The sequence below is a fragment of the Sus scrofa genome, chromosome 1 (genome assembly GCF_054392235.1).
Source record: "Sus scrofa isolate SSC_HxYL_T2T_F1_AM1 chromosome 1, Sscrofa_HxYL_maternal_Yorkshire_Landrace_v2.0, whole genome shotgun sequence".
NCBI lineage: Eukaryota > Metazoa > Chordata > Mammalia > Artiodactyla > Suidae > Sus > Sus scrofa.
The window spans coordinates 213,145,304-213,155,478 of NC_139383.1; the positions used below are offsets into that span (position 1 = coordinate 213,145,304).

Genomic DNA, 10,175 nt, shown 5'->3' on the forward strand with positions numbered 1-10,175 from the left:
TGTGATACAGTGGGTTGAGAATCTGATTGCAATAGTTCAGATCGCTGGTGGAGGTGCAGGTTCATTCCCCTGCCCGATGCAGTGGATTAAGGATCCAGTGTTGCTGCAGCTGTGGTGTACGTGGAAGCTGTGGCTCAGATTCAGTACCTGGCCCAGGAACTTCTGTATGCTGTGGGTATGGCTATAGAAGTTAAAAAAAAAAAAATAAAAAAATAAATAGAGATACAAAGCTTATGAAAACAATCTTCAAATTATTTTTTAAAAAAGATTTCTCAGTGTACTCTAAAACTACATTAAGGACTTTTTTCTTTATGTCTTATAATTTAGGTATATTGTCTTATTGCAAAGTGAAAGAGTAGTGGACTCCTTTGTCTTGGAGATGGAGTCCTGGATTTGAATCCTGGCTTTGCTCTTTGCTGAAGGCCTTGTAGTGAGAAAGTTTCCTTATTCTCTAAGAGATTGCTTTCTGTTTTGTAAAATGAGGCTAGACATTAGTTTCCTCTACTTCCCTCAGAGTAATGATAATGAGATTGGGTAAAAAAGATTATATATGAGAATGTGTTATAAATGATAAAATGCTAATAAATCGGTGATTTTAAGAAATTTAGTGTTATCTGTCCTTACCAAAGAATGAAGTTTCGAGTAAATAGTCTGATTTACAGTTGATTATAGCTTAACATTTTAGCCATGAAAGAAAATCATTTTTATCTATTTTGTGTCTTACAGGTTTTAAAAAAAGTTTTCTTTGCAGATATGAACCTATTGGGAAATGATTTTCTCTATTTACTTATCTATTGGAAATATGCAGTAATTGAGATCAACCTTTGTTTTAAATACTTAAGAGAAATTGGTATTTTAAATAGCAGAATCATGCCTTTTATTTTGTACTTGACAATTTATTAAAGATTGGCTGGCTGGCTACTACCTAGAAAGTTTGAAGAAAATTAATCAGATTTGCTACTCAGGAAAGAATCATGCTTTTTGTTTAAAAAAAATGGTTGGAGGTTTCATTTTAAACTTTAACAAGTCTAAATGAAGGATGTAGAATATAGTTAAGAAGAAAGTATTATACTACGAATAGTTCTTTCCTATTCTCTTATATTTTTGCTTTCCCCCATCCCACTCTCCACCCCCACCTCTTAGAGAATGGACAGCTATTTCCCTTCATATCCTAATGAGCAAGGCCCACTGCTTCACTACTATTTCTCTTTTCCTTCCTCTCCTTCCTTGGAAGGAAAAATGTCAAAAAAAAAAAAAAAATCTCTTTGAGGCTTATTAGGGGCTTTAAAAATGAGTTTGATTTGTGACCTGTCATGGTTTGAATAATTTGCTTCCATGGTATTTTGCTTATCTCAGCTTCCCAGCTGCATGCCCAACTTCTGCCTCTTCTCTTTCTTGGCAGGTTAGTATAGCTTATTTTTAAGGAGTAGAATCAGTACCCCCCCATCCCATACCATCTATCTCTCACCCTGCTTCCAGGGATTTTCCAGGGGGATTGGGATGAAACAACTCAATTCCCATTCCCTTTCTTTTTCCTCACTGAGTAAGTAGCCTTGACTTCCTAGTCATGGCAGTACCCATCCATATTATATTTATTTGTTTTGAAAGACTCTGTGGTTTATGTATGTATGTATGTATGTATGTCTTTTTAGGGCCGTACCCGAGGCATATGGAGGTTCCCAGGCTAGGGGTCGAATTGGAGCTGAAGCTGCCAGCCTACATCACAGCCACAGCAATGCTGGATCCGAGCTGTGTCTGTGACCTACACCACAGCTCACAGCAATGCCAGATCCTTAACCCACTGATCGGGGCCAGGAATTGAACCCGAGTCCTCATGAATGCTAGTCAGGTTTGTTAACTCTTGAGCCAAGATGGGAGCTCCCAAGACTCTGATTTAAAAGTCAGCTGCGCAGTTCCCGTCGTGGCGCAGTGGTTGACGAATCCGACTAGGAACCATGAGGTTGCGGGTTCGGTCCCTGCCCTTGCTCAGTGGGTTAACGATCCGGCGTTGCCGTGAGCTGTGGTGTAGGTTGCAGACGCGGCTTGGATCCCGCGTTGCTGTGGCTCTGGCGTAGGCTGGTGGCTACAGCTCCGATTGGACCCCTAACCTGGGAACCTCCATATGCTGCGGGAGCGGCCCAAGAAATGGCAACAACAACAACAAAAAGACAAAAGACAAAAAAAAAAAAAAAAAAAAAAAGTCAGCTGCTAGTGAGGAAAGATAATGGGCTCAGGTCCCCTAACCAGTCAGTCCAGTAAGAGTGACGCTGACCTTTGGTGATTCTCAGTCAGTGTCTCCTTCCTCTCCTACTGTGTATCTGTCCATGTAATGTTTCTCAGTCTTAAGCTCATTAGAAAAGTCTAACACGTAAGTACTGGATGGCGCCCAAGCTTCTACATCTCTAACAGGCAGCCTAAGTAAGTGATCCTACTCTAAAGTTGGCCATATGACCACATATTGGAAAACATATTTTTAGAATAGTGAGTATTTAGCAGATATCTCACCAAAGACAATACATGGATGGGGAATAAGCATATGAAAAGATGTTCAACATCACAGGTCATTAGAGAATTGCAAATTAATACATAAGATATTACTACCCACCTATTATAGAATGGCTAAGATCTAAAACACCGACAATGCCAAATGCTAGCAAGGATGTGAAACAATAGGAACTCTCATTCATTGCTGATGCAAAATGTACACTTTGGAAGACAGTTAGGCAATTTCTTTACAAAGCTGAATATGCTCTTACCATCTGTTATGGACTGAATGTTTGTATCACCCTCAAATTCATATATTGAAGTCTTAAATCTCAATGTGACTCTACTTGGAGATAGAGCCTTTATGGAGGTAATTAAGGTTAAAGGAGGTAATAAGGGTGAGGCCCTGATCCGGTAGTATTTATGTCCTTATAAGGAGAGACTGGAATGGTAGAGAGACCTTCTTCTCCTCCTCCTCCCTTTCCCCCCTCAGCCATTTGAGGATCCAGTAACCACCTACTAGCCAGGAAGAGAGCAGTCACTGGAAATTTTATGAGCTGGCACCTTGATCAGGGACTTTTTAGCTTCCAGGACAGCAAGAAATAAATCTCTGTTGTTTAAGCCACTCAGTGGATAGTATATTGTTATGGCAGCCTAAGCAGACTAATACACCATCATCCAACAGTTGTACTCCTAAGAGTTTACTCAAATGAGTGAAATCTTATAACTACACAAAAAAACCTAGTTATGAATATTTACTTTTTTATTTTTTTTCACTCTTAAAAAATTTCGTTTTTGATTTTTATGTGTAAATATTTATAATAGCCTTTATTTGTAATTGCCCCAGATTTGAAGCAACCAAGATGTTCTTTGATGGGTGAATGGATAAACAAACAGTGGTACATCCATTCAATGGAATATTATTCAGCAATAAAAAGAAATGAACTGTCAAACCACTAAAAGATATGGAAGAACCTTAAATGCATATTACTAAGTGAAAGAAGCCAGTCTGAAAAGCATACATACTGTGTAATTCCAACTACATGGCATTATGGAAAAGGTAAAACTTTGGAAGCAGTGAAAAGATCAGTGGTTGCCAGGGGGTTTGTGGGGAGAGAGGGAAGGATGAATATGTGGAGTTCAGAGAATTTTTGTGGCAGTTGAACTCTTCTATATGATACCATAAATGGTGGATACATTATGCATTTGTCAAAACTTGTTGAATTACAGCACATTATGCATTTGTCAAAACTTGTTGAATTACAGGCTTCTAATGCAAACTATGGACTTTAGTTAATAATCTATCAAGAGTTACTGCTGTGACACCGTGGGTTAAGGATCCAGCTTCAGCAGCTTGGGTCACTGCAAAGACTTGGGTCTGCAGAGGCATAGGTCTGATCCCCAGCCCAGGCACAGTAGGTTAAGGATCTGGCATTGCCGTAGATACAGCGTAGCTCACACCTGTGGCTCCGGTTCAGCCCCTGGGCCAGAAACTTCCATATGTCACGTGTGTGGCCATTAAAATAAATAAATAAATAATGGTGTATCAGTTGTAACAAACATCTCACACCAATGCAAGATGTTAATAATAGCAATGTGGAATGTGCTCGGGAGGGGTAGGTGAGATGGAGCAAAGGAATATTTGGAAACTCTGTATTTTCTGCTCATTTTTCCCCCCTGTAAACCTAAAACTGCTCTAACGTGTACAGTTTATTAATTTTATAGGGCATTTTGGGTTCAATCTTGTGAGAGAGGACTGAAGTTAAGATAATTTAGAAGTTCAAAAAACTTTTTTTTTCCATGAATTGAGCACCAGACACAATACTTTGTTCTGTTGTTTGAAAAATGAGAGAAAAGCAAACCAAGACATCTTCAAACTGGAATGGGGTTATTGTCCTTAAGTAATGATAGACATCCTCAGATGCCTTTCCATTGTCATTTATCATTTAGAGAAAGAACCAAAGGTGATGTATTTCTCTTACCAAATTGAAGGGTTAGCTCTGAAGAAATGTTGGATGTAAAATGTTTTCCTGGTACCTAATAAAATTCTGTAGCACTTCCTGGTCAGTGAGTATGCAGCAGATCAGGTTAAGGAGCTTCACCCACTGAGGATGGATGAAGTGCTTTTCAGTATCTTTCATTGACTGCTGGGGGCCTAACAGCTTGAGCATTTTAATTCACTTTCTTGGTTCCTGAACCCAAATTGGTGACCTGCCTGTGAGAATAGGAGCCAGCCACCCCAATGTGAATTGCATAGCCTCTTTTAGTTTAAGAACATTCCCCCCCCCCCAGGTGAATTTTTAGTGTGAGTTAGGACTTATTCAGGCTGCCCTTTTAATCATTAAAGAGGCCTCTGAGAACTCCTGATTTAATGAAATGATAAAAATGTTTTGTAATTAGCAGATCAAAGCACTACTGTGGCTTCTGTTTACATTGTGAGTATGTAAATGGAACTTCTGAAGGGAGTAAAAAGAATTTATTTAATACCTCTTTAATTTTGTTTATGTAATTCCTTTTATTTAAAAATCCCCCCCACTCTGGCTTCACTGTTGATAATGCTAAGGTAAACATTAACTTACCCCCTTTCATTTTGGTATCAAAGAACCTGAGAAACACTAGTGTCTGAATTGTTCAGGTTTACTATATTTAAGTCAGAGATTGAGTGCAACCATTCTTTAAAGCGAAACATGATCTTGAAAGGTTTGTTCTCCAACCCTGAGCCAGAAATGAATCTATTGATAACTTGAATTTAAAGAAGTACCAAGAAGTAGTGGGTGTATCCGTGGCAGTCTTGAATTGGAATTTGACACTGTCCTTCTGTGTGAATTAACAAACATGACGTAGCTTAGTTTGTGTTGCTTATTTGGAATATACTGTATATTTAAAAATAAAATCTATTGACAGAAGCCTTTCTCTTTAGGTGGTTGGGCAGGTTAGCCCTGTATTAATTGCTGTAGTTCCAGTGTAATCCCACAAACTGGAGGGTGGGGTACTCTCTCCCCTGAGGCCCTCTAGTCTGATATGGTTAGAATGCTTGTCTGATATGGCAACTATTTTAAATAAAAATGAGCATTGACTGCTTTCTTTCAAGACTCTACATGGGCATGATTGGGGAGGGAGTACAAAACAGAAACATCTCGGGAAGCCTTGCCTGCTTGAAAAGGAAAAGTACAGTTGACCCATGATCAACACGGGGGTCAGTTCCCATATAATTTGTAGTCGATTCCTTTGCATCCTTGGACTCAACCAACTACAGATTTTGATAATGAAAAATATCTGGTATGAGTGGGCTCATACAGTTCAAACCTGCCTCATTCAGGGGTCAACTGAGACTTTGTATTTCAAGTTATTCCATGCCTGATAGCAATCTTGGTCTTCTCTAGGACTAGCCATTACATACACGGTGTTCTGGATAAAACCGTTTGAAGCAAACGGATTAAAAAGCTGTGCTAAGAGAGGCTAAGAACTTATGAAGGTTCGTTGCTTTCCACTGGTGGGTCCTAATTCGAATTTATTCAGGATTGAAAAGAGTAGTAGTATGTCTGTGGAAGGGTACTTGGCAAGAGATTTACGATCCAAATTGTGCTGGATCATGTTAACAAAAGGCAGAGTGTCAGGCATAACACTTGTCACTTGTCTAGTTATAGCAATGGATTTGCTTTAGTTAATTTCTGTAAGTGGAGAGGAGAGATTTGACCTTTTTGATTGTTTTAAGGAGTTATACTTATTAAATATTCTCAGGGAAGAACGAGAGCAAAGAAGAAAGTGGGTGGCATTTGTTTTCATGACCATTAGCAAGGCTGGAATTGTGTGCGTGTTGTTGATTAATGGGTAGTCTCTTTATATTGTGAGACTGTGGTAGCTAAGACTTGAGTCTCACCAAGGTGACAATGAAGGGCTTGCTTTTTTGGGGCCTCATTAGTATAACTAATATAGGACCGGCTTGCTCCCTATTTACCTCACACAAGTCTGGTGAGATTTAATTAGTTGTGCTATCACAAGCTACCTGGGACCTACATGAAGATAAATTCACCCCATAGCTGCCCCTCCCTTGAAGAAAACAAAACCACTGGCTCTTCCTTTTCCCTCCCTTAGCATTCCACGATGACCTCTGTGGGTCAGCAGGTTGGAGGCCTGCTTCACACTTATGCTGTTAGCATGTCTCCCCTCTGTGTCCTTAACTTGATTTTGGGCTTAGTAGTGGCTAAAAAACTAGAAGAGAGAACTCTTTTGCTCTAACCACAAGACTTTATTTCCTCATACCTTTCATACTTTGCTATCTCAAAGAATATTAACTTTGTGTACCCCCATAATGGCTCTCATCAGCTTCCTGCTAAACATTTTTAGAGAAGATTTATTTATATGTGTTCTTTCATAGGTCAGGATTCTTGTGAATAAATTATTAGGGTATCTAGAAGTCTAATTTGGAGAAATGCTTTTTAAGTCTCCTTGTGGCTCTTTTTTTTTTTTTTCTTTTTAGGGCTGTACCCACGGCATATGGAGGTTCCTAGGCTAGGGGTTGAATTGGAGCTGTAGCTGCCAGCCTACACCACAGCCATAGCAAGGCAGGATCCACGCCATGTCTGTAACCTACACCACAGCTCACAGCAACACTGGATCTTTAACCCACTGAGCAAAGTCAGGGATTGAACCTTCCACTTCATGGTTACTAGTTGGATTCTTTTCTGCTGTGCCACAATGAAAACTCCCTCCTCATGGCTCATTATGGAAGCATGTTTTCCCTTGTTTCTCCATGATGCTCATATGATTTATCCTTATTTTTAAACCTGCTGTCAAAGACTCTTAAATGTTTTGCATCCTGTAAGGTAGCACTGTCCAATAGAAAAAGAATAGAAGGCAAGCCGTGGTTGTAATTTTAAGTTTTCTAAGTAGCTGTATTTTAAGATGGTAAAAAGAAACAGGTAAATTTTAACCATATAATTTGTTTAACCTAATATATCCAAAATATTATCATTCAATATATAATTAGTATAAAAAATTACTAAGATATTTTACATTTTTTTATACCAAGTCTTGGAAATCTGGGATGTATTTAGATTTCATAAAATATATAGTTTTTTAATATGAAAAAGTAGATTCATATACTCAAATTGTTCCAAACAGTCAGGTTTTTTGGTAATCAATTATATTTAAAATTTTCAAATTAATTAAAGTAAAATAAAAAATGCAGTTCCTTAGTTGCACTGGTCACATTTCAAGTGCTCAGTAGCCACATGCGGCTGCCGTACGGGACAGCATAGTGTTCTTTATCTGCCATTCTCTCTTTGATAGGTTTCTCATTTTCAGATAATGAATCTGAGGCCCAGATTACTAATCAGTTGATCTTTTTCATTATGCCCTTGTAATATTTGGAACAAACCTTATTTAGTCAGAGTGCTTCAAAATTTTTGAGCACATTTTTTGTGCCAGATGTGCCCGGGGAAGGGATGATTTATTTACCTAGATTTATTTTTAATTTGTCTAGTGGTTCTTCTATTCCTATTTTGTGAAGGTCAGTAGGAGAGTCTAGCGTAGAATCCAGATCTTCCAGATTGTTGTCTGGCTCTTCTATTGTGCTAGATTCTACTGATTCCTCTTGCTGTGGGGTATTCCCTTTCACTAGTGATAAGAATTTAAAAGGAATCTTTTTCTGTCTAGTGCCATTCACCTGTTGAAACCTGTTGAAACCACACCCCTCTAGTGAGTTTTAGCAGGGAGGGATTTGGTATAGGAAATTAGGTCCTTCATGTATCTTGGAGGAGCTGGAAGAGCAGGCCCTGGGTTGAATTTCTAAGAATGACTCCCAGAACAACATTGTAGAACTGGCTAGCCAGGGAAACTGCTAATAAAAAAAGCTCTAATGAAAAAAGCTGAGCAATTAGGCAGCCTCCCATATTACAGCAACTCAGGTCAGGACCCCATAGTCTGGCTGGTGAAACGGTGTGGTTGTTGACTGTTAACTCTTCAGCTTTGAAGTTGGGCATAGAATACCAGGACTTCAGCCTCAGAAGCACAGCCCTGCCTTAGGGTGCTGCCTCTTCCTTTCAGATCTGTCATGTCTGGCAGAAGCTCTGGCATTTCAGTCTTTTTTTTTTCTCTTGCTGTCTGTTATGCAAAAAGAGGGCTAGAGTAGATTTGAATGAACAAGTATGCAGCAGTTAACCCAAGTGTTTTGCCTGTGAGTATAGAAATCAAAGATGGGCCAGTGTGACTCTCCACAGAACCTGGGGCTGTTTGTCTTGCTGAAATAATTTCATTGAGATGCTAAGAAAGTAGATGAGCTGAGGAGCCAGGTGCAATGAAAGTTGTGGGGTTTTTGTCTTTTTTGAAAAATTATAGTTTTATTTTTAATTTAATTTAATTTTTTGTGCTTTTTAGGGCTACACCCACAGCATATGGAGGTTCCCAGGCTAGGGGTCCAGCCTGAGCTACAGCTGCCGACCTACCCTACAGCTCACGGCAACGCCAGGTCCTTAACACACTGAGCGAAGCCAGGGATCAGACCCGCAACCTCATGGTTCCTAGTTGGATTCGTTTCCGCTGCTCCACGATGGGCACTCCTAAAGTTTAGTTAATTTACCATGTTGTGTTAGTTTCGAGTGTACAGCAAAGTGATTCAGTTATACATATATATTCTTTTACAGAGTCTGTTCCATTATAGGTTATTACAAGATACTGAATATATGTTTATTTTTTTGTTTATTTGTTTGTTTTGTTTTTTCTCTTGAAGGCATTTCTTTAGGTCAGTCACTTCTGGAAAGTTATGGCCAAAAGGTCATACTCCTGGATCAAACTTGATTATTCTGTAGTTTGGAAATATGAGAGTTCAACTCTACATGAATATATCGGTGTTTAAATATTTAGGTTAGTGTTCTGTCCTACTTTGTGATATTTTTGTATATCTGAATATTAAAGGTCTTTAATATGTAGAAGGGGGAAGATTACATTGAAATTTTTGCTATACTGTTGTTCTAACTGAGGTTATTACATCAAATACGGGAGTAAGTCACTACAAAGAGCAGAATGTAATTTTGGAAGAGACAAGTGGAAAGAGTTATGTTTCATGGAACTGTTGATAATAGACTTTGAGCAGTGTTACAGAATTAATCCTCGTTGAAAATATACTGATTTATACTGTAGTGGCTTCTCTTCTTCAAAAATGTGTGTAAATCAAATAGTTTGAAAATTTAGACGCTGGAATTAGGTTCAATTGAACACAGTCACTTTTATTGCATCTCTAAATGTTTAGTGTATCTCCTTATGATTAGTATAAGTAGTGGGACCCTAACTGGAGCCCTCAGCAGCAGCATCACCTAGGAACTTAGAAATGCAAATTCTTGGCCTCCACCTCCACTATAGAGTCTGAGACACTGGAGGTTGTGCTAAGCAGGTGAGGTTTAACCAACCCTCCAGGTGATTTTTTGATTTTCAGTTTAAGAACACTGATATTAAATGAATCAATATTTTTCTTTAAAGGGATTACCAGTCACCAATTTTTCCTATCCCAGTTCTCTCAAAAAACAAACAAAAAAAGGCGAAAAGCATTTTGTCCTTGACAAGTAACTTTTCTATATCTCAATTTCTCTTCCTTGAAATGAGAAAATATATAGTTTTGGGGTTTGATGAGTGTATATGAGATAGGTGATGGATATTGTGTTTATAGAGTAGTTCAGAAACTAATTACTGTTAAT

The 10,175-nt window shown here is 38.6% G+C and overlaps 1 protein-coding gene across 4 annotated transcripts in view; it reads left to right on the top strand.

The window, feature by feature from the left end:
• The window catches only part of MLLT3 (MLLT3 super elongation complex subunit), a 287,600-nt gene that overhangs the window by 37,482 nt on the left and 239,943 nt on the right, over positions 1–10,175 (top strand). The gene's annotated exons all lie outside the window — the stretch shown is intronic.